The sequence below is a fragment of the Crinia signifera genome, unplaced genomic scaffold, assembly GCF_055691185.1.
Source record: "Crinia signifera unplaced genomic scaffold, ASM5569118v1 HAP2_SCAFFOLD_80, whole genome shotgun sequence".
Lineage (NCBI taxonomy): Eukaryota > Metazoa > Chordata > Amphibia > Anura > Myobatrachidae > Crinia > Crinia signifera.
In genome coordinates, this window is record NW_028142708.1 from 224,851 (window position 1) to 244,516 (window position 19,666).

The window sequence follows — 19,666 nt, forward strand, 5'->3', positions numbered from 1 at the left end:
CAGGCTGCGGCGGGGAGGGTTAGGCTTCAAGAAGAGAGGCGAAGGGTTTGGCTGCGGTAAAAGGTTAGCGTTAGGAGGGTGTAACATACTTACCCGCCCAGGTGATGGAATTCGGTCATGTGACCACTGTCATTCTAAACGTCGGTCTCCCGTACCCAAATCGTATAACGGTATCACACACTATGGAGTCTATGTGCTAAGCCTTGGAGAAAGATAAAGGGCGGGATGTATTAAAATACATCGCCGCCCTTCGCGCCCCCCCCGCCGCGATGCCGCCGCATATGTACTAACATATGCGGCTGGCATCGCGATGCGGTGACGGAGCCCCCCCGCGATACCTGTACTGTGGTCTGCGGGGGGGCTCCGTCACCTCCCAGCCGGCTTCTGCAGTTTTCACGCCGGGGACAGCTAAGCAAGCTGTCCCCGGCGCTTCCTCCTCCCCCTGCAGCCGGAAGGACGTCCGGCTGCGTTGCTAGGGGGAGGAAGGGCTTACCTTCCGGGGTCCAGGAGGACCTGCAAGAAGGTAAGCCCAAGGGAGGGGGGAAAGGGGGGGTTGGCGAGGCGGCGGGTTGCGGCGACGCGGCGGGCGGCGAAAAGAAGCCCATAGGCTTCTATAGGGTATCGCCACCCAAAGGTGGCGATACCCTGCCCTGCGAAACGGCTGCGAACGGGTTTTAGTACATAGGAAAATGCGGTAAAACGGGGGTTTTACCGCATTTTCCCTTTAGTACATCTCGCCCATAGTATCAACCAACCCGCTCCTTACACTTCTTTGTCAAACATAACCTGTAACATGGCAGTTAGGAGCTGATTGGCTGCTACTTTATCTCTCTCCACTGTATCTCTCTCTCCAGTACATAGACCCTCTGTCGACTCCACAGCAATGGATGATTGCGGACATAGAAATGGTTCTGTTTCACCAATGTACTGTACTGAGTCCGCATGCTACCTCCTCTCTGAAACAGAAGTACAGCTCCCCACTTCTGTGTGGAACCACAAGTCTCAGCCAGCCTTCTTGGCAGTCTCTGAGTCACGCTGCTCGTTGGCGTCTCTCATCGGCTACCACCGTTCCCCCTCCAGCTGCTCTTTTACTTTTAAATCAACTTTATGCGAAATGACGCTGCGCGCTTCTATGCCCTTTTTTAAAAATGGCCTAATCGGAGTAGGATCTGACAGGCCACAAAATGGCTGCCATCAGAATGCCCTGGAAAGTGATGGCTTCAGAAAGTAGCATATTACGTGTTGGTGGGACGGGTCTGTAAGTCATACCTCACAACGTCAGGGAATCACGGTGCAGCCATCTTCTCTGGGCCTCAATGCCTTGTGTGGGCCCACGTCTGCAAGGTTACAGCAGCAGCAGCAGCAGCACCTGAAGTGCACAGGAATCTGTCTGCAACACTAATGCTAATTACAGACACTTGCCCGAGTCCTCGGTGTGTTCCTGGCTCCCAGCAACCCCCCCTCCCCAGCCACGGCCTGGACTCTGTGCAAAGCTGCCCACAGTGAGACAGCCTCCAGTCACAAGCAGACCAGCGCTGTCCCGAAGGCACGTAGAAAAGGAGCAAATGTGAGGCTGGTCTCTGCCTACGGCCACACCACCCTGAACACGCCCGATCTCGTCTGATCTCGGAAGCTAAGCAGGGTCAGGCCTGGTTAGTACTTGGATGGGAGACCGCCTGGGAATACCAGGTGCTGTAGGCTTTTGCTTTTCTAGCCTGCAACCAGCAGGAGGCGCTCACGCCAGCTTACTTTTCTTCTTCTTCTTCTTCTTCTTCACTTGATCACATTTTTCTTTCTTTCTGTCTTTTCTTCTTTCCTTCTTTCTTTCCTCCACTACACCAGCAGGTAGCAGCACCTGGGGTTGCCAACGCAGTCAAATGGCAGCACATGCCGCACAGGGATTTCCTGCAGCAACACAGAGTGCAGTAAAAGCGTCGCCCAGCACACAGGTTATTCCGCCGCCTCAAACACGGGCAAAGTGTTTGCCCTAAACCTGAATCCACTGCATTGCTGGACATCACATCATCCACGTGTCAGTCCGTCCCATATATCTGGAGCACAGCCACAATGCAGCTGTTGTCTGGACGGAATGTCCCAGTGAATCCGGCATGGCTGCACTTTTTATTTATGACGCGACCACGCGGCAGACACAGAAACCGGCTGCATTGGAACATGTGCACCTGCGGTGATCTTAACGGCATCAGGTGTTTCGCTAAAGAGGAGACAAGGCAACGTGTCGGCATTCTCAAACTGCCGACAGAATGATTAAGACAAATTCTATATACGCATAGTACAGAAAAAATATCCAGAGTCTGAAATCCCGACAGCTGCCATCCCAAACGTATGTATGCCGGGGAGGGTCAGGCTGCGGCGGGGAGGGTTAGGCTTCAAGAAGAGAGGCTAAGGGTTTGGCTGCGGTAAAAGGTTAGCGTTAGGAGGGCGTAACATACTTACCCGCCCAGGTGATGGAATTCGGTCATGTGACCACTGTCATTCTAAACGTCGGTCTCCCGTACCCAAATCGTATAACGGTATCACACACTATGGAGTCTATGTGCTAAGCCTTGGAGAAAGATAAAGTATCAACCAACCCGCTCCTTACACTTCTTTGTCAAACATAACCTGTAACATGGCAGTTAGGAGCTGATTGGCTGCTACTTTATCTCTCTCCACTGTATCTCTCTCTCCAGTACATAGACCCTCTGTCGACTCCACAGCAATGGATGATTGCGGACATAGAAATGGTTCTGTTTCACCAATGTACTGTACTGAGTCCGCATGCTACCTCCTCTCTGAAACAGAAGTACAGCTCCCCACTTCTGCGTGGAACCACAAGTCTCAGCCAGCCTTCTTGGCAGTCTCTGAGTCACGCTGCTCGTTGGCGTCTCTCATCGGCTACCACCGTTCCCCCTCCAGCTGCTCTTTTACTTTTAAATCAACTTTATGCGAAATGACGCTGCGCGCTTCTATGCCCTTTTTTAAAAATGGCCTAATCGGAGTAGGATCTGACAGGCCACAAAATGGCTGCCATCAGAATGCCCTGGAAAGTGATGGCTTCAGAAAGTAGCATATTACGTGTTGGTGGGACGGGTCTGTAAGTCATACCTCACAACGTCAGGGAATCACGGTGCAGCCATCTTCTCTGGGCCTCAATGCCTTGTGTGGGCCCACGTCTGCAAGGTTACAGCAGCAGCAGCAGCAGCAGCAGCACCTGAAGTGCACAGGAATCTGTCTGCAACACTAATGCTAATTACAGACACTTGCCCGAGTCCTCGGTGTGTTCCTGGCTCCCAGCAACCCCCCCTCCCCAGCCACGGCCTGGACTCTGTGCAAAGCTGCCCACAGTGAGACAGCCTCCAGTCACAAGCAGACCAGCGCTGTCTCGAAGGCACGTAGAAAAGGAGCAAATGTGAGGCCGGTCTCTGCCTACGGCCACACCACCCTGAACACGCCCGATCTCGTCTGATCTCGGAAGCTAAGCAGGGTCAGGCCTGGTTAGTACTTGGATGGGAGACCGCCTGGGAATACCAGGTGCTGTAGGCTTTTGCTTTTCTAGCCTGCAACCAGCAGGAGGCGCTCACGCCAGCTTACTTTTTTTCTTCTTCTTCTTCACTTGATCACATTTTTCTTTCTTTCTGTCTTTTCTTCTTTCCTTCTTTCTTTCCTCCACTACACCAGCAGGTAGCAGCACCTGGGGTTGCCGACGCAGTCAAATGGCAGCACATGCCGCACAGGGATTTCCTGCAGCAACACAGAGTGCAGTAAAAGCGTCGCCCAGCACACAGGTTATTCCGCCGCCTCAAACACGGGCAAAGTGTTTGCCCTAAACCTGAATCCACTGCATTGCTGGACATCACATCATCCACGTGTCAGTCCGTCCCATATATCTGGAGCACAGCCACAATGCAGCTGTTGTCTGGACGGAATGTCCCAGTGAATCCGGCATGGCTGCACTTTTTATTTATGACGCGACCACGCGGCAGACACAGAAACCGGCTGCATTGGAACATGTGCACCTGCGGTGATCTTAACGGCATCAGGTGTTTCGCTAAAGAGGAGACAAGGCAACGTGTCGGCATTCTCAAACTGCCGACAGAATGATTAAGACAAATTCTATATACGCATAGTACAGAAAAAATATCCAGAGTCTGAAATCCCGACAGCCGACATCCCAAACGTATGTATGCCGGGGAGGGTCAGGCTGCGGCGGGGAGGGTTAGGCTTCAAGAAGAGAGGCTAAGGGTTTGGCTGCGGTAAAAGGTTAGCGTTAGGAGGGCGTAACATACTTACCCGCCCAGGTGATGGAATTCGGTCATGTGACCACTGTCATTCTAAACGTCGGTCTCCCGTACCCAAATCGTATAACGGTATCACACACTATGGAGTCTATGTGCTAAGCCTTGGAGAAAGATAAAGTATCAACCAACCCGCTCCTTACACTTCTTTGTCAAACATAACCTGTAACATGGCAGTTAGGAGCTGATTGTCTGCTACTTTATCTCTCTCCACTGTATCTCTCTCTCCAGTACATAGACCCTCTGTCGACTCCACAGCAATGGATGATTGCGGACATAGAAATGGTTCTGTTTCACCAATGTACTGTACTGAGTCCGCATGCTACCTCCTCTCTGAAACAGAAGTACAGCTCCCCACTTCTGCGTGGAACCACAAGTCTCAGCCAGCCTTCTTGGCAGTCTCTGAGTCACGCTGCTCGTTGGCGTCTCTCATCGGCTACCACCGTTCCCCCTCCAGCTGCTCTTTTACTTTTAAATCAACTTTATGCGAAATGACGCTGCGCGCTTCTATGCCCTTTTTTAAAAATGGCCTAATCGGAGTAGGATCTGACAGGCCACAAAATGGCTGCCATCAGAATGCCCTGGAAAGTGATGGCTTCAGAAAGTAGCATATTACGTGTTGGTGGGACGGGTCTGTAAGTCATACCTCACAACGTCAGGGAATCACGGTGCAGCCATCTTCTCTGGGCCTCAATGCCTTGTGTGGGCCCACGTCTGCAAGGTTACAGCAGCAGCAGCAGCAGCAGCAGCAGCACCTGAAGTGCACAGGAATCTGTCTGCAACACTAATGCTAATTACAGACACTTGCCCGAGTCCTCGGTGTGTTCCTGGCTCCCAGCAACCCCCCCTCCCCAGCCACGGCCTGGACTCTGTGCAAAGCTGCCCACAGTGAGACAGCCTCCAGTCACAAGCAGACCAGCGCTGTCCCGAAGGCACGTAGAAAAGGAGCAAATGTGAGGCTGGTCTCTGCCTACGGCCACACCACCCTGAACACGCCCGATCTCGTCTGATCTCGGAAGCTAAGCAGGGTCAGGCCTGGTTAGTACTTGGATGGGAGACCGCCTGGGAATACCAGGTGCTGTAGGCTTTTGCTTTTCTAGCCTGCAACCAGCAGGAGGCGCTCACGCCAGCTTACTTTTCTTCTTCTTCTTCTTCTTCTTCACTTGATCACATTTTTCTTTCTTTCTGTCTTTTCTTCTTTCCTTCTTTCTTTCCTCCACTACACCAGCAGGTAGCAGCACCTGGGGTTGCCAACGCAGTCAAATGGCAGCACATGCCGCACAGGGATTTACTGCAGCAACACAGAGTGCAGTAAAAGCGTCGCCCAGCACACAGGTTATTCCGCCGCCTCAAACACGGGCAAAGTGTTTGCCCTAAACCTGAATCCACTGCATTGCTGGACATCACATCATCCACGTGTCAGTCCGTCCCATATATCTGGAGCACAGCCACAATGCAGCTGTTGTCTGGACGGAATGTCCCAGTGAATCCGGCATGGCTGCACTTTTTATTTATGACGCGACCACGCGGCAGACACAGAAACCGGCTGCATTGGAACATGTGCACCTGCGGTGATCTTAACGGCATCAGGTGTTTCGCTAAAGAGGAGACAAGGCAACGTGTCGGCATTCTCAAACTGCCGACAGAATGATTAAGACAAATTCTATATACGCATAGTACAGAAAAAATATCCAGAGTCTGAAATCCCGACAGCTGCCATCCCAAACGTATGTATGCCGGGGAGGGTCAGGCTGCGGCGGGGAGGGTTAGGCTTCAAGAAGAGAGGCTAAGGGTTTGGCTGCGGTAAAAGGTTAGCGTTAGGAGGGCGTAACATACTTACCCGCCCAGGTGATGGAATTCGGTCATGTGACCACTGTCATTCTAAACGTCGGTCTCCCGTACCCAAATCGTATAACGGTATCACACACTATGGAGTCTATGTGCTAAGCCTTGGAGAAAGATAAAGTATCAACCAACCCGCTCCTTACACTTCTTTGTCAAACATAACCTGTAACATGGCAGTTAGGAGCTGATTGGCTGCTACTTTATCTCTCTCCACTGTATCTCTCTCTCCAGTACATAGACCCTCTGTCGACTCCACAGCAATGGATGATTGCGGACATAGAAATGGTTCTGTTTCACCAATGTACTGTACTGAGTCCGCATGCTACCTCCTCTCTGAAACAGAAGTACAGCTCCCCACTTCTGCGTGGAACCACAAGTCTCAGCCAGCCTTCTTGGCAGTCTCTGAGTCACGCTGCTCGTTGGCGTCTCTCATCGGCTACCACCGTTCCCCCTCCAGCTGCTCTTTTACTTTTAAATCAACTTTATGCGAAATGACGCTGCGCGCTTCTATGCCCTTTTTTAAAAATGGCCTAATCGGAGTAGGATCTGACAGGCCACAAAATGGCTGCCATCAGAATGCCCTGGAAAGTGATGGCTTCAGAAAGTAGCATATTACGTGTTGGTGGGACGGGTCTGTAAGTCATACCTCACAACGTCAGGGAATCACGGTGCAGCCATCTTCTCTGGGCCTCAATGCCTTGTGTGGGCCCACGTCTGCAAGGTTACAGCAGCAGCAGCAGCAGCACCTGAAGTGCACAGGAATCTGTCTGCAACACTAATGCTAATTACAGACACTTGCCCGAGTCCTCGGTGTGTTCCTGGCTCCCAGCAACCCCCCCTCCCCAGCCACGGCCTGGACTCTGTGCAAAGCTGCCCACAGTGAGACAGCCTCCAGTCACAAGCAGACCAGCGCTGTCCCGAAGGCACGTAGAAAAGGAGCAAATGTGAGGCTGGTCTCTGCCTACGGCCACACCACCCTGAACACGCCCGATCTCGTCTGATCTCGGAAGCTAAGCAGGGTCAGGCCTAGTTAGTACTTGGATGGGAGACCGCCTGGGAATACCAGGTGCTGTAGGCTTTTGCTTTTCTAGCCTGCAACCAGCAGGAGGCGCTCACGCCAGCTTACTTTTTTTCTTCTTCTTCTTCACTTGATCACATTTTTCTTTCTTTCTGTCTTTTCTTCTTTCCTTCTTTCTTTCCTCCACTACACCAGCAGGTAGCAGCACCTGGGGTTGCCGACGCAGTCAAATGGCAGCACATGCCGCACAGGGATTTCCTGCAGCAACACAGAGTGCAGTAAAAGCGTCGCCCAGCACACAGGTTATTCCGCCGCCTCAAACACGGGCAAAGTGTTTGCCCTAAACCTGAATCCACTGCATTGCTGGACATCACATCATCCACGTGTCAGTCCGTCCCATATATCTGGAGCACAGCCACAATGCAGCTGTTGTCTGGACGGAATGTCCCAGTGAATCCGGCATGGCTGCACTTTTTATTTATGACGCGACCACGCGGCAGACACAGAAACCGGCTGCATTGGAACATGTGCACCTGCGGTGATCTTAACGGCATCAGGTGTTTCGCTAAAGAGGAGACAAGGCAACGTGTCGGCATTCTCAAACTGCCGACAGAATGATTAAGACAAATTCTATATACGCATAGTACAGAAAAAATATCCAGAGTCTGAAATCCCGACAGCCGCCATCCCAAACGTATGTATGCCGGGGAGGGTCAGGCTGCGGCGGGGAGGGTTAGGCTTCAAGAAGAGAGGCTAAGGGTTTGGCTGCGGTAAAAGGTTAGCGTTAGGAGGGCGTAACATACTTACCCGCCCAGGTGATGGAATTCGGTCATGTGACCACTGTCATTCTAAACGTCGGTCTCCCGTACCCAAATCGTATAACGGTATCACACACTATGGAGTCTATGTGCTAAGCCTTGGAGAAAGATAAAGTATCAACCAACCCGCTCCTTACACTTCTTTGTCAAACATAACCTGTAACATGGCAGTTAGGAGCTGATTGGCTGCTACTTTATCTCTCTCCACTGTATCTCTCTCTCCAGTACATAGACCCTCTGTCGACTCCACAGCAATGGATGATTGCGGACATAGAAATGGTTCTGTTTCACCAATGTACTGTACTGAGTCCGCATGCTACCTCCTCTCTGAAACAGAAGTACAGCTCCCCACTTCTGCGTGGAACCACAAGTCTCAGCCAGCCTTCTTGGCAGTCTCTGAGTCACGCTGCTCGTTGGCGTCTCTCATCGGCTACCACCGTTCCCCCTCCAGCTGCTCTTTTACTTTTAAATCAACTTTATGCGAAATGACGCTGCGCGCTTCTATGCCCTTTTTTAAAAATGGCCTAATCGGAGTAGGATCTGACAGGCCACAAAATGGCTGCCATCAGAATGCCCTGGAAAGTGATGGCTTCAGAAAGTAGCATATTACGTGTTGGTGGGACGGGTCTGTAAGTCATACCTCACAACGTCAGGGAATCACGGTGCAGCCATCTTCTCTGGGCCTCAATGCCTTGTGTGGGCCCACGTCTGCAAGGTTACAGCAGCAGCAGCAGCAGCAGCAGCAGCAGCACCTGAAGTGCACAGGAATCTGTCTGCAACACTAATGCTAATTACAGACACTTGCCCGAGTCCTCGGTGTGTTCCTGGCTCCCAGCAACCCCCCCTCCCCAGCCACGGCCTGGACTCTGTGCAAAGCTGCCCACAGTGAGACAGCCTCCAGTCACAAGCAGACCAGCGCTGTCCCGAAGGCACGTAGAAAAGGAGCAAATGTGAGGCTGGTCTCTGCCTACGGCCACACCACCCTGAACACGCCCGATCTCGTCTGATCTCGGAAGCTAAGCAGGGTCAGGCCTGGTTAGTACTTGGATGGGAGACCGCCTGGGAATACCAGGTGCTGTAGGCTTTTGCTTTTCTAGCCTGCAACCAGCAGGAGGCGCTCACGCCAGCTTACTTTTCTTCTTCTTCACTTGATCACATTTTTCTTTCTTTCTGTCTTTTCTTCTTTCCTTCTTTCTTTCCTCCACTACACCAGCAGGTAGCAGCACCTGGGGTTGCCAACGCAGTCAAATGGCAGCACATGCCGCACAGGGATTTCCTGCAGCAACACAGAGTGCAGTAAAAGCGTCGCCCAGCACACAGGTTATTCCGCCGCCTCAAACACGGGCAAAGTGTTTGCCCTAAACCTGAATCCACTGCATTGCTGGACATCACATCATCCACGTGTCAGTCCGTCCCATATATCTGGAGCACAGCCACAATGCAGCTGTTGTCTGGACGGAATGTCCCAGTGAATCCGGCATGGCTGCACTTTTTTTTTATGACGCGACCACGCGGCAGACACAGAAACCGGCTGCATTGGAACATGTGCACCTGCGGTGATCTTAACGGCATCAGGTGTTTCGCTAAAGAGGAGACAAGGCAACGTGTCGGCATTCTCAAACTGCCGACAGAATGATTAAGACAAATTCTATATACGCATAGTACAGAAAAAATATCCAGAGTCTGAAATCCCGACAGCTGCCATCCCAAACGTATGTATGCCGGGGAGGGTCAGGCTGCGGCGGGGAGGGTTAGGCTTCAAGAAGAGAGGCTAAGGGTTTGGCTGCGGTAAAAGGTTAGCGTTAGGAGGGCGTAACATACTTACCCGCCCAGGTGATGGAATTCGGTCATGTGACCACTGTCATTCTAAACGTCGGTCTCCCGTACCCAAATCGTATAACGGTATCACACACTATGGAGTCTATGTGCTAAGCCTTGGAGAAAGATAAAGTATCAACCAACCCGCTCCTTACACTTCTTTGTCAAACATAACCTGTAACATGGCAGTTAGGAGCTGATTGGCTGCTCCTTTATCTCTCTCCACTGTATCTCTCTCTCCAGTACATAGACCCTCTGTCGACTCCACAGCAATGGATGATTGCGGACATAGAAATGGTTCTGTTTCACCAATGTACTGTACTGAGTCCGCATGCTACCTCCTCTCTGAAACAGAAGTACAGCTCCCCACTTCTGCGTGGAACCACAAGTCTCAGCCAGCCTTCTTGGCAGTCTCTGAGTCACGCTGCTCGTTGGCGTCTCTCATCGGCTACCACCGTTCCCCCTCCAGCTGCTCTTTTACTTTTAAATCAACTTTATGCGAAATGACGCTGCGCGCTTCTATGCCCTTTTTTAAAAATGGCCTAATCGGAGTAGGATCTGACAGGCCACAAAATGGCTGCCATCAGAATGCCCTGGAAAGTGATGGCTTCAGAAAGTAGCATATTACGTGTTGGTGGGACGGGTCTGTAAGTCATACCTCACAACGTCAGGGAATCACGGTGCAGCCATCTTCTCTGGGCCTCAATGCCTTGTGTGGGCCCACGTCTGCAAGGTTACAGCAGCAGCAGCAGCAGCAGCAGCAGCACCTGAAGTGCACAGGAATCTGTCTGCAACACTAATGCTAATTACAGACACTTGCCCGAGTCCTCGGTGTGTTCCTGGCTCCCAGCAACCCCCCCTCCCCAGCCACGGCCTGGACTCTGTGCAAAGCTGCCCACAGTGAGACAGCCTCCAGTCACAAGCAGACCAGCGCTGTCCCGAAGGCACGTAGAAAAGGAGCAAATGTGAGGCTGGTCTCTGCCTACGGCCACACCACCCTGAACACGCCCGATCTCGTCTGATCTCGGAAGCTAAGCAGGGTCAGGCCTGGTTAGTACTTGGATGGGAGACCGCCTGGGAATACCAGGTGCTGTAGGCTTTTGCTTTTCTAGCCTGCAACCAGCAGGAGGCGCTCACGCCAGCTTACTTTTCTTCTTCTTCTTCACTTGATCACATTTTTCTTTCTTTCTGTCTTTTCTTCTTTCCTTCTTTCTTTCCTCCACTACACCAGCAGGTAGCAGCACCTGGGGTTGCCGACGCAGTCAAATGGCAGCACATGCCGCACAGGGATTTCCTGCAGCAACACAGAGTGCAGTAAAAGCGTCGCCCAGCACACAGGTTATTCCGCCGCCTCAAACACGGGCAAAGTGTTTGCCCTAAACCTGAATCCACTGCATTGCTGGACATCACATCATCCACGTGTCAGTCCGTCCCATATATCTGGAGCACAGCCACAATGCAGCTGTTGTCTGGACGGAATGTCCCAGTGAATCCGGCATGGCTGCACTTTTTATTTATGACGCGACCACGCGGCAGACACAGAAACCGGCTGCATTGGAACATGTGCACCTGCGGTGATCGTAACGGCATCAGGTGTTTCGCTAAAGAGGAGACAAGGCAACGTGTCGGCATTCTCAAACTGCCGACAGAATGATTAAGACAAATTCTATATACGCATAGTACAGAAAAAATATCCAGAGTCTGAAATCCCGACAGCTGCCATCCCAAACGTATGTATGCCGGGGAGGGTCAGGCTGCGGCGGGGAGGGTTAGGCTTCAAGAAGAGAGGCTAAGGGTTTGGCTGCGGTAAAAGGTTAGCGTTAGGAGGGTGTAACATACTTACCCGCCCAGGTGATGGAATTCGGTCATGTGACCACTGTCATTCTAAACGTCGGTCTCCCGTACCCAAATCGTATAACGGTATCACACACTATGGAGTCTATGTGCTAAGCCTTGGAGAAAGATAAAGTATCAACCAACCCGCTCCTTACACTTCTTTGTCAAACATAACCTGTAACATGGCAGTTAGGAGCTGATTGGCTGCTCCTTTATCTCTCTCCACTGTATCTCTCTCTCCAGTACATAGACCCTCTGTCGACTCCACAGCAATGGATGATTGCGGACATAGAAATGGTTCTGTTTCACCAATGTACTGTACTGAGTCCGCATGCTACCTCCTCTCTGAAACAGAAGTACAGCTCCCCACTTCTGCGTGGAACCACAAGTCTCAGCCAGCCTTCTTGGCAGTCTCTGAGTCACGCTGCTCGTTGGCGTCTCTCATCGGCTACCACCGTTCCCCCTCCAGCTGCTCTTTTACTTTTAAATCAACTTTATGCGAAATGACGCTGCGCGCTTCTATGCCCTTTTTTAAAAATGGCCTAATCGGAGTAGGATCTGACAGGCCACAAAATGGCTGCCATCAGAATGCCCTGGAAAGTGATGGCTTCAGAAAGTAGCATATTACGTGTTGGTGGGACGGGTCTGTAAGTCATACCTCACAACGTCAGGGAATCACGGTGCAGCCATCTTCTCTGGGCCTCAATGCCTTGTGTGGGCCCACGTCTGCAAGGTTACAGCAGCAGCAGCAGCAGCAGCACCTGAAGTGCACAGGAATCTGTCTGCAACACTAATGCTAATTACAGACACTTGCCCGAGTCCTCGGTGTGTTCCTGGCTCCCAGCAACCCCCCCTCCCCAGCCACGGCCTGGACTCTGTGCAAAGCTGCCCACAGTGAGACAGCCTCCAGTCACAAGCAGACCAGCGCTGTCCCGAAGGCACGTAGAAAAGGAGCAAATGTGAGGCTGGTCTCTGCCTACGGCCACACCACCCTGAACACGCCCGATCTCGTCTGATCTCGGAAGCTAAGCAGGGTCAGGCCTGGTTAGTACTTGGATGGGAGACCGCCTGGGAATACCAGGTGCTGTAGGCTTTTGCTTTTCTAGCCTGCAACCAGCAGGAGGCGCTCACGCCAGCTTACTTTTCTTCTTCTTCTTCACTTGATCACATTTTTCTTTCTTTCTGTCTTTTCTTCTTTCCTTCTTTCTTTCCTCCACTACACCAGCAGGTAGCAGCACCTGGGGTTGCCAACGCAGTCAAATGGCAGCACATGCCGCACAGGGATTTACTGCAGCAACACAGAGTGCAGTAAAAGCGTCGCCCAGCACACAGGTTATTCCGCCGCCTCAAACACGGGCAAAGTGTTTGCCCTAAACCTGAATCCACTGCATTGCTGGACATCACATCATCCACGTGTCAGTCCGTCCCATATATCTGGAGCACAGCCACAATGCAGCTGTTGTCTGGACGGAATGTCCCAGTGAATCCGGCATGGCTGCACTTTTTTTTTATGACGCGACCACGCGGCAGACACAGAAACCGGCTGCATTGGAACATGTGCACCTGCGGTGATCTTAACGGCATCAGGTGTTTCGCTAAAGAGGAGACAAGGCAATGTGTCGGCATTCTCAAACTGCCGACAGAATGATTAAGACAAATTCTATATACGCATAGTACAGAAAAAATATCCAGAGTCTGAAATCCCGACAGCCGCCATCCCAAACGTATGTATGCCGGGGAGGGTCAGGCTGCGGCGGGGAGGGTTAGGCTTCAAGAAGAGAGGCTAAGGGTTTGGCTGCGGTAAAAGGTTAGCGTTAGGAGGGCGTAACATACTTACCCGCCCAGGTGATGGAATTCGGTCATGTGACCACTGTCATTCTAAACGTCGGTCTCCCGTACCCAAATCGTATAACGGTATCACACACTATGGAGTCTATGTGCTAAGCCTTGGAGAAAGATAAAGTATCAACCAACCCGCTCCTTACACTTCTTTGTCAAACATAACCTGTAACATGGCAGTTAGGAGCTGATTGGCTGCTACTTTATCTCTCTCCACTGTATCTCTCTCTCCAGTACATAGACCCTCTGTCGACTCCACAGCAATGGATGATTGCGGACATAGAAATGGTTCTGTTTCACCAATGTACTGTACTGAGTCCGCATGCTACCTCCTCTCTGAAACAGAAGTACAGCTCCCCACTTCTGCGTGGAACCACAAGTCTCAGCCAGCCTTCTTGGCAGTCTCTGAGTCACGCTGCTCGTTGGCGTCTCTCATCGGCTACCACCGTTCCCCCTCCAGCTGCTCTTTTACTTTTAAATCAACTTTATGCGAAATGACGCTGCGCGCTTCTATGCCCTTTTTTAAAAATGGCCTAATCGGAGTAGGATCTGACAGGCCACAAAATGGCTGCCATCAGAATGCCCTGGAAAGTGATGGCTTCAGAAAGTAGCATATTACGTGTTGGTGGGACGGGTCTGTAAGTCATACCTCACAACGTCAGGGAATCACGGTGCAGCCATCTTCTCTGGGCCTCAATGCCTTGTGTGGGCCCACGTCTGCAAGGTTACAGCAGCAGCAGCAGCACCTGAAGTGCACAGGAATCTGTCTGCAACACTAATGCTAATTACAGACACTTGCCCGAGTCCTCGGTGTGTTCCTGGCTCCCAGCAACCCCCCCTCCCCAGCCACGGCCTGGACTCTGTGCAAAGCTGCCCACAGTGAGACAGCCTCCAGTCACAAGCAGACCAGCGCTGTCCCGAAGGCACGTAGAAAAGGAGCAAATGTGAGGCTGTTCTCTGCCTACGGCCACACCACCCTGAACACGCCCGATCTCGTCTGATCTCGGAAGCTAAGCAGGGTCAGGCCTGGTTAGTACTTGGACGGGAGACCGCCTGGGAATACCAGGTGCTGTAGGCTTTTGCTTTTCTAGCCTGCAACCAGCAGGAGGCGCTCACGCCAGCTTACTTTTCTTCTTCTTCACTTGATCACATTTTTCTTTCTTTCTGTCTTTTCTTCTTTCCTTCTTTCTTTCCTCCACTACACCAGCAGGTAGCAGCACCTGGGGTTGCCGACGCAGTCAAATGGCAGCACATGCCGCACAGGGATTTCCTGCAGCAACACAGAGTGCAGTAAAAGCGTCGCCCAGCACACAGGTTATTCCGCCGCCTCAAACACGGGCAAAGTGTTTGCCCTAAACCTGAATCCACTGCATTGCTGGACAACACATCATCCACGTGTCAGTCCGTCCCATATATCTGGAGCACAGCCACAATGCAGCTGTTGTCTGGACGGAATGTCCCAGTGAATCCGGCATGGCTGCACTTTTTTTTTATGACGCGACCACGCGGCAGACACAGAAACCGGCTGCATTGGAACATGTGCACCTGCGGTGATCTTAACGGCATCAGGTGTTTCGCTAAAGAGGAGACAAGGCAATGTGTCGGCATTCTCAAACTGCCGACAGAATGATTAAGACAAATTCTATATACACATAGTACAGAAAAAATATCCAGAGTCTGAAATCCCGACAGCCGCCATCCCAAACGTATGTATGCCGGGGAGGGTCAGGCTGCGGCGGGGAGGGTTAGGCTTCAAGAAGAGAGGCTAAGGGTTTGGCTGCGGTAAAAGGTTAGCGTTAGGAGGGCGTAACATACTTACCCGCCCAGGTGATGGAATTCGGTCATGTGACCACTGTCATTCTAAACGTCGGTCTCCCGTACCCAAATCGTATAACGGTATCACACACTATGGAGTCTATGTGCTAAGCCTTGGAGAAAGATAAAGTATCAACCAACCCGCTCCTTACACTTCTTTGTCAAACATAACCTGTAACATGGCAGTTAGGAGCTGATTGGCTGCTCCTTTATCTCTCTCCACTGTATCTCTCTCTCCAGTACATAGACCCTCTGTCGACTCCACAGCAATGGATGATTGCGGACATAGAAATGGTTCTGTTTCACCAATGTACTGTACTGAGTCCGCATGCTACCTCCTCTCTGAAACAGAAGTACAGCTCCCCACTTCTGCGTGGAACCACAAGTCTCAGCCAGCCTTCTTGGCAGTCTCTGAGTCACGCTGCTCGTTGGCGTCTCTCATCGGCTACCACCGTTCCCCCTCCAGCTGCTCTTTTACTTTTAAATCAACTTTATGCGAAATGACGCTGCGCGCTTCTATGCCCTTTTTTAAAAATGGCCTAATCGGAGTAGGATCTGACAGGCCACAAAATGGCTGCCATCAGAATGCCCTGGAAAGTGATGGCTTCAGAAAGTAGCATATTACGTGTTGGTGGGACGGGTCTGTAAGTCATACCTCACAACGTCAGGGAATCACGGTGCAGCCATCTTCTCTGGGCCTCAATGCCTTGTGTGGGCCCACGTCTGCAAGGTTACAGCAGCAGCAGCAGCAGCAGCAGCACCTGAAGTGCACAGGAATCTGTCTGCAACACTAATGCTAATTACAGACACTTGCCCGAGTCCTCGGTGTGTTCCTGGCTCCCAGCAACCCCCCCTCCCCAGCCACGGCCTGGACTCTGTGCAAAGCTGCCCACAGTGAGACAGCCTCCAGTCACAAGCAGACCAGCGCTGTCCCGAAGGCACGTAGAAAAGGAGCAAATGTGAGGCTGGTCTCTGCCTACGGCCACACCACCCTGAACACGCCCGATCTCGTCTGATCTCGGAAGCTAAGCAGGGTCAGGCCTGGTTAGTACTTGGATGGGAGACCGCCTGGGAATACCAGGTGCTGTAGGCTTTTGCTTTTCTAGCCTGCAACCAGCAGGAGGCGCTCACGCCAGCTTACTTTTCTTCTTCTTCTTCACTTGATCACATTTTTCTTTCTTTCTGTCTTTTCTTCTTTCCTTCTTTCTTTCCTCCACTACACCAGCAGGTAGCAGCACCTGGGGTTGCCGACGCAGTCAAATGGCAGCACATGCCGCACAGGGATTTCCTGCAGCAACACAGAGTGCAGTAAAAGCGTCGCCCAGCACACAGGTTATTCCGCCGCCTCAAACACGGGCAAAGTGTTTGCCCTAAACCTGAATCCACTGCATTGCTGGACATCACATCATCCACGTGTCAGTCCGTCCCATATATCTGGAGCACAGCCACAATGCAGCTGTTGTCTGGACGGAATGTCCCAGTGAATCCGGCATGGCTGCACTTTTTATTTATGACGCGACCACGCGGCAGACACAGAAACCGGCTGCATTGGAACATGTGCACCTGCGGTGATCGTAACGGCATCAGGTGTTTCGCTAAAGAGGAGACAAGGCAACGTATCGGCATTCTCAAACTGCCGACAGAATGATTAAGACAAATTCTATATACGCATAGTACAGAAAAAATATCCAGAGTCTGAAATCCCGACAGCCGCCATCCCAAACGTATGTATGCCGGGGAGGGTCAGGCTGCGGCGGGGAGGGTTAGGCTTCAAGAAGAGAGGCGAAGGGTTTGGCTGCGGTAAAAGGTTAGCGTTAGGAGGGTGTAACATACTTACCCGCCCAGGTGATGGAATTCGGTCATGTGACCACTGTCATTCTAAACGTCGGTCTCCCGTACCCAAATCGTATAACGGTATCACACACTATGGAGTCTATGTGCTAAGCCTTGGAGAAAGATAAAGGGCGGGATGTATTAAAATACATCGCCGCCCTTCGCGCCCCCCCCGCCGCGATGCCGCCGCATATGTACTAACATATGCGGCTGGCATCGCGATGCGGTGACGGAGCCCCCCCGCGATACCTGTACTGTGGTCTGCGGGGGGGCTCCGTCACCTCCCAGCCGGCTTCTGCAGTTTTCACGCCGGGGACAGCTAAGCAAGCTGTCCCCGGCGCTTCCTCCTCCCCCTGCAGCCGGAAGGACGTCCGGCTGCGTTGCTAGGGGGAGGAAGGGCTTACCTTCCGGGGTCCAGGAGGACCTGCAAGAAGGTAAGCCCAAGGGAGGGGGGAAAGGGGGGGTTGGCGAGGCGGCGGGTTGCGGCGACGCGGCGGGCGGCGAAAAGAAGCCCATAGGCTTCTATAGGGTATCGCCACCCAAAGGTGGCGATACCCTGCCCTGCGAAACGGCTGCGAACGGGTTTTAGTACATAGGAAAATGCGGTAAAACGGGGGTTTTACCGCATTTTCCCTTTAGTACATCTCGCCCATAGTATCAACCAACCCGCTCCTTACACTTCTTTGTCAAACATAACCTGTAACATGGCAGTTAGGAGCTGATTGGCTGCTACTTTATCTCTCTCCACTGTATCTCTCTCTCCAGTACATAGACCCTCTGTCGACTCCACAGCAATGGATGATTGCGGACATAGAAATGGTTCTGTTTCACCAATGTACTGTACTGAGTCCGCATGCTACCTCCTCTCTGAAACAGAAGTACAGCTCCCCACTTCTGTGTGGAACCACAAGTCTCAGCCAGCCTTCTTGGCAGTCTCTGAGTCACGCTGCTCGTTGGCGTCTCTCATCGGCTACCACCGTTCCCCCTCCAGCTGCTCTTTTACTTTTAAATCAACTTTATGCGAAATGACGCTGCGCGCTTCTATGCCCTTTTTTAAAAATGGCCTAATCGGAGTAGGATCTGACAGGCCACAAAATGGCTGCCATCAGAATGCCCTGGAAAGTGATGGCTTCAGAAAGTAGCATATTACGTGTTGGTGGGACGGGTCTGTAAGTCATACCTCACAACGTCAGGGAATCACGGTGCAGCCATCTTCTCTGGGCCTCAATGCCTTGTGTGGGCCCACGTCTGCAAGGTTACAGCAGCAGCAGCAGCAGCACCTGAAGTGCACAGGAATCTGTCTGCAACACTAATGCTAATTACAGACACTTGCCCGAGTCCTCGGTGTGTTCCTGGCTCCCAGCAACCCCCCCTCCCCAGCCACGGCCTGGACTCTGTGCAAAGCTGCCCACAGTGAGACAGCCTCCAGTCACAAGCAGACCAGCGCTGTCCCGAAGGCACGTAGAAAAGGAGCAAATGTGAGGCTGGTCTCTGCCTACGGCCACACCACCCTGAACACGCCCGATCTCGTCTGATCTCGGAAGCTAAGCAGGGTCAGGCCTGGTTAGTACTTGGATGGGAGACCGCCTGGGAATACCAGGTGCTGTAGGCTTTTGCTTTTCTAGCCTGCAACCAGCAGGAGGCGCTCACGCCAGCTTACTTTTCTTCTTCTTCTTCTTCTTCTTCACTTGATCACATTTTTCTTTCTTTCTGTCTTTTCTTCTTTCCTTCTTTCTTTCCTCCACTACACCAGCAGGTAGCAGCACCTGGGGTTGCCAACGCAGTCAAATGGCAGCACATGCCGCACAGGGATTTCCTGCAGCAACACAGAGTGCAGTAAAAGCGTCGCCCAGCACACAGGTTATTCCGCCGCCTCAAACACGGGCAAAGTGTTTGCCCTAAACCTGAATCCACTGCATTGCTGGACATCACATCATCCACGTGTCAGTCCGTCCCATATATCTGGAGCACAGCCACAATGCAGCTGTTGTCTGGACGGAATGTCCCAGTGAATCCGGCATGGCTGCACTTTTTATTTATGACGCGACCACGCGGCAGACACAGAAACCGGCTGCATTGGAACATGTGCACCTGCGGTGATCTTAACGGCATCAGGTGTTTCGCTAAAGAGGAGACAAGGCAACGTGTCGGCATTCTCAAACTGCCGACAGAATGATTAAGACAAATTCTATATACGCATAGTACAGAAAAAATATCCAGAGTCTGAAATCCCGACAGCTGCCATCCCAAACGTATGTATGCCGGGGAGGGTCAGGCTGCGGCGGGGAGGGTTAGGCTTCAAGAAGAGAGGCTAAGGGTTTGGCTGCGGTAAAAGGTTAGCGTTAGGAGGGCGTAACATACTTACCCGCCCAGGTGATGGAATTCGGTCATGTGACCACTGTCATTCTAAACGTCGGTCTCCCGTACCCAAATCGTATAACGGTATCACACACTATGGAGTCTATGTGCTAAGCCTTGGAGAAAGATAAAGTATCAACCAACCCGCTCCTTACACTTCTTTGTCAAACATAACCTGTAACATGGCAGTT

General features: G+C 52.0%; 10 non-coding genes across 10 annotated transcripts; all 10 read left to right on the forward strand.

The window, feature by feature from the left end:
- The first annotated feature begins 1,582 nt into the window (after window positions 1–1,582).
- On the forward strand, window positions 1,583–1,701 carry LOC146056395 (5S ribosomal RNA). Its single transcript, XR_014469195.1, has one exon. It is a non-coding gene; the product is annotated as a 5S ribosomal RNA (ribosomal RNA).
- A 1,723-nt stretch (window positions 1,702–3,424) lies between these two features.
- Window positions 3,425–3,543, forward strand: LOC146056397 (5S ribosomal RNA). The gene has a single exon (XR_014469196.1). It is a non-coding gene; the product is annotated as a 5S ribosomal RNA (ribosomal RNA).
- Window positions 3,544–5,263: 1,720 nt separating this feature from the next.
- LOC146056398 (5S ribosomal RNA) lies at window positions 5,264–5,382 on the forward strand. Its single transcript, XR_014469197.1, has one exon. It is a non-coding gene; the product is annotated as a 5S ribosomal RNA (ribosomal RNA).
- Window positions 5,383–7,099: 1,717 nt separating this feature from the next.
- LOC146056492 (5S ribosomal RNA) lies at window positions 7,100–7,218 on the forward strand. The gene has a single exon (XR_014469283.1). It is a non-coding gene; the product is annotated as a 5S ribosomal RNA (ribosomal RNA).
- A 1,723-nt stretch (window positions 7,219–8,941) lies between these two features.
- Window positions 8,942–9,060, forward strand: LOC146056399 (5S ribosomal RNA). The gene has a single exon (XR_014469198.1). It is a non-coding gene; the product is annotated as a 5S ribosomal RNA (ribosomal RNA).
- Window positions 9,061–10,774: 1,714 nt separating this feature from the next.
- Window positions 10,775–10,893, forward strand: LOC146056400 (5S ribosomal RNA). Its single transcript, XR_014469199.1, has one exon. It is a non-coding gene; the product is annotated as a 5S ribosomal RNA (ribosomal RNA).
- A 1,711-nt stretch (window positions 10,894–12,604) lies between these two features.
- Window positions 12,605–12,723, forward strand: LOC146056401 (5S ribosomal RNA). The gene has a single exon (XR_014469200.1). It is a non-coding gene; the product is annotated as a 5S ribosomal RNA (ribosomal RNA).
- Window positions 12,724–14,428: 1,705 nt separating this feature from the next.
- Window positions 14,429–14,547, forward strand: LOC146056488 (5S ribosomal RNA). Its single transcript, XR_014469279.1, has one exon. It is a non-coding gene; the product is annotated as a 5S ribosomal RNA (ribosomal RNA).
- A 1,711-nt stretch (window positions 14,548–16,258) lies between these two features.
- LOC146056402 (5S ribosomal RNA) lies at window positions 16,259–16,377 on the forward strand. The gene has a single exon (XR_014469201.1). It is a non-coding gene; the product is annotated as a 5S ribosomal RNA (ribosomal RNA).
- Window positions 16,378–18,610: 2,233 nt separating this feature from the next.
- Window positions 18,611–18,729, forward strand: LOC146056404 (5S ribosomal RNA). Its single transcript, XR_014469203.1, has one exon. It is a non-coding gene; the product is annotated as a 5S ribosomal RNA (ribosomal RNA).
- Window positions 18,730–19,666: the final 937 nt, after the last annotated feature.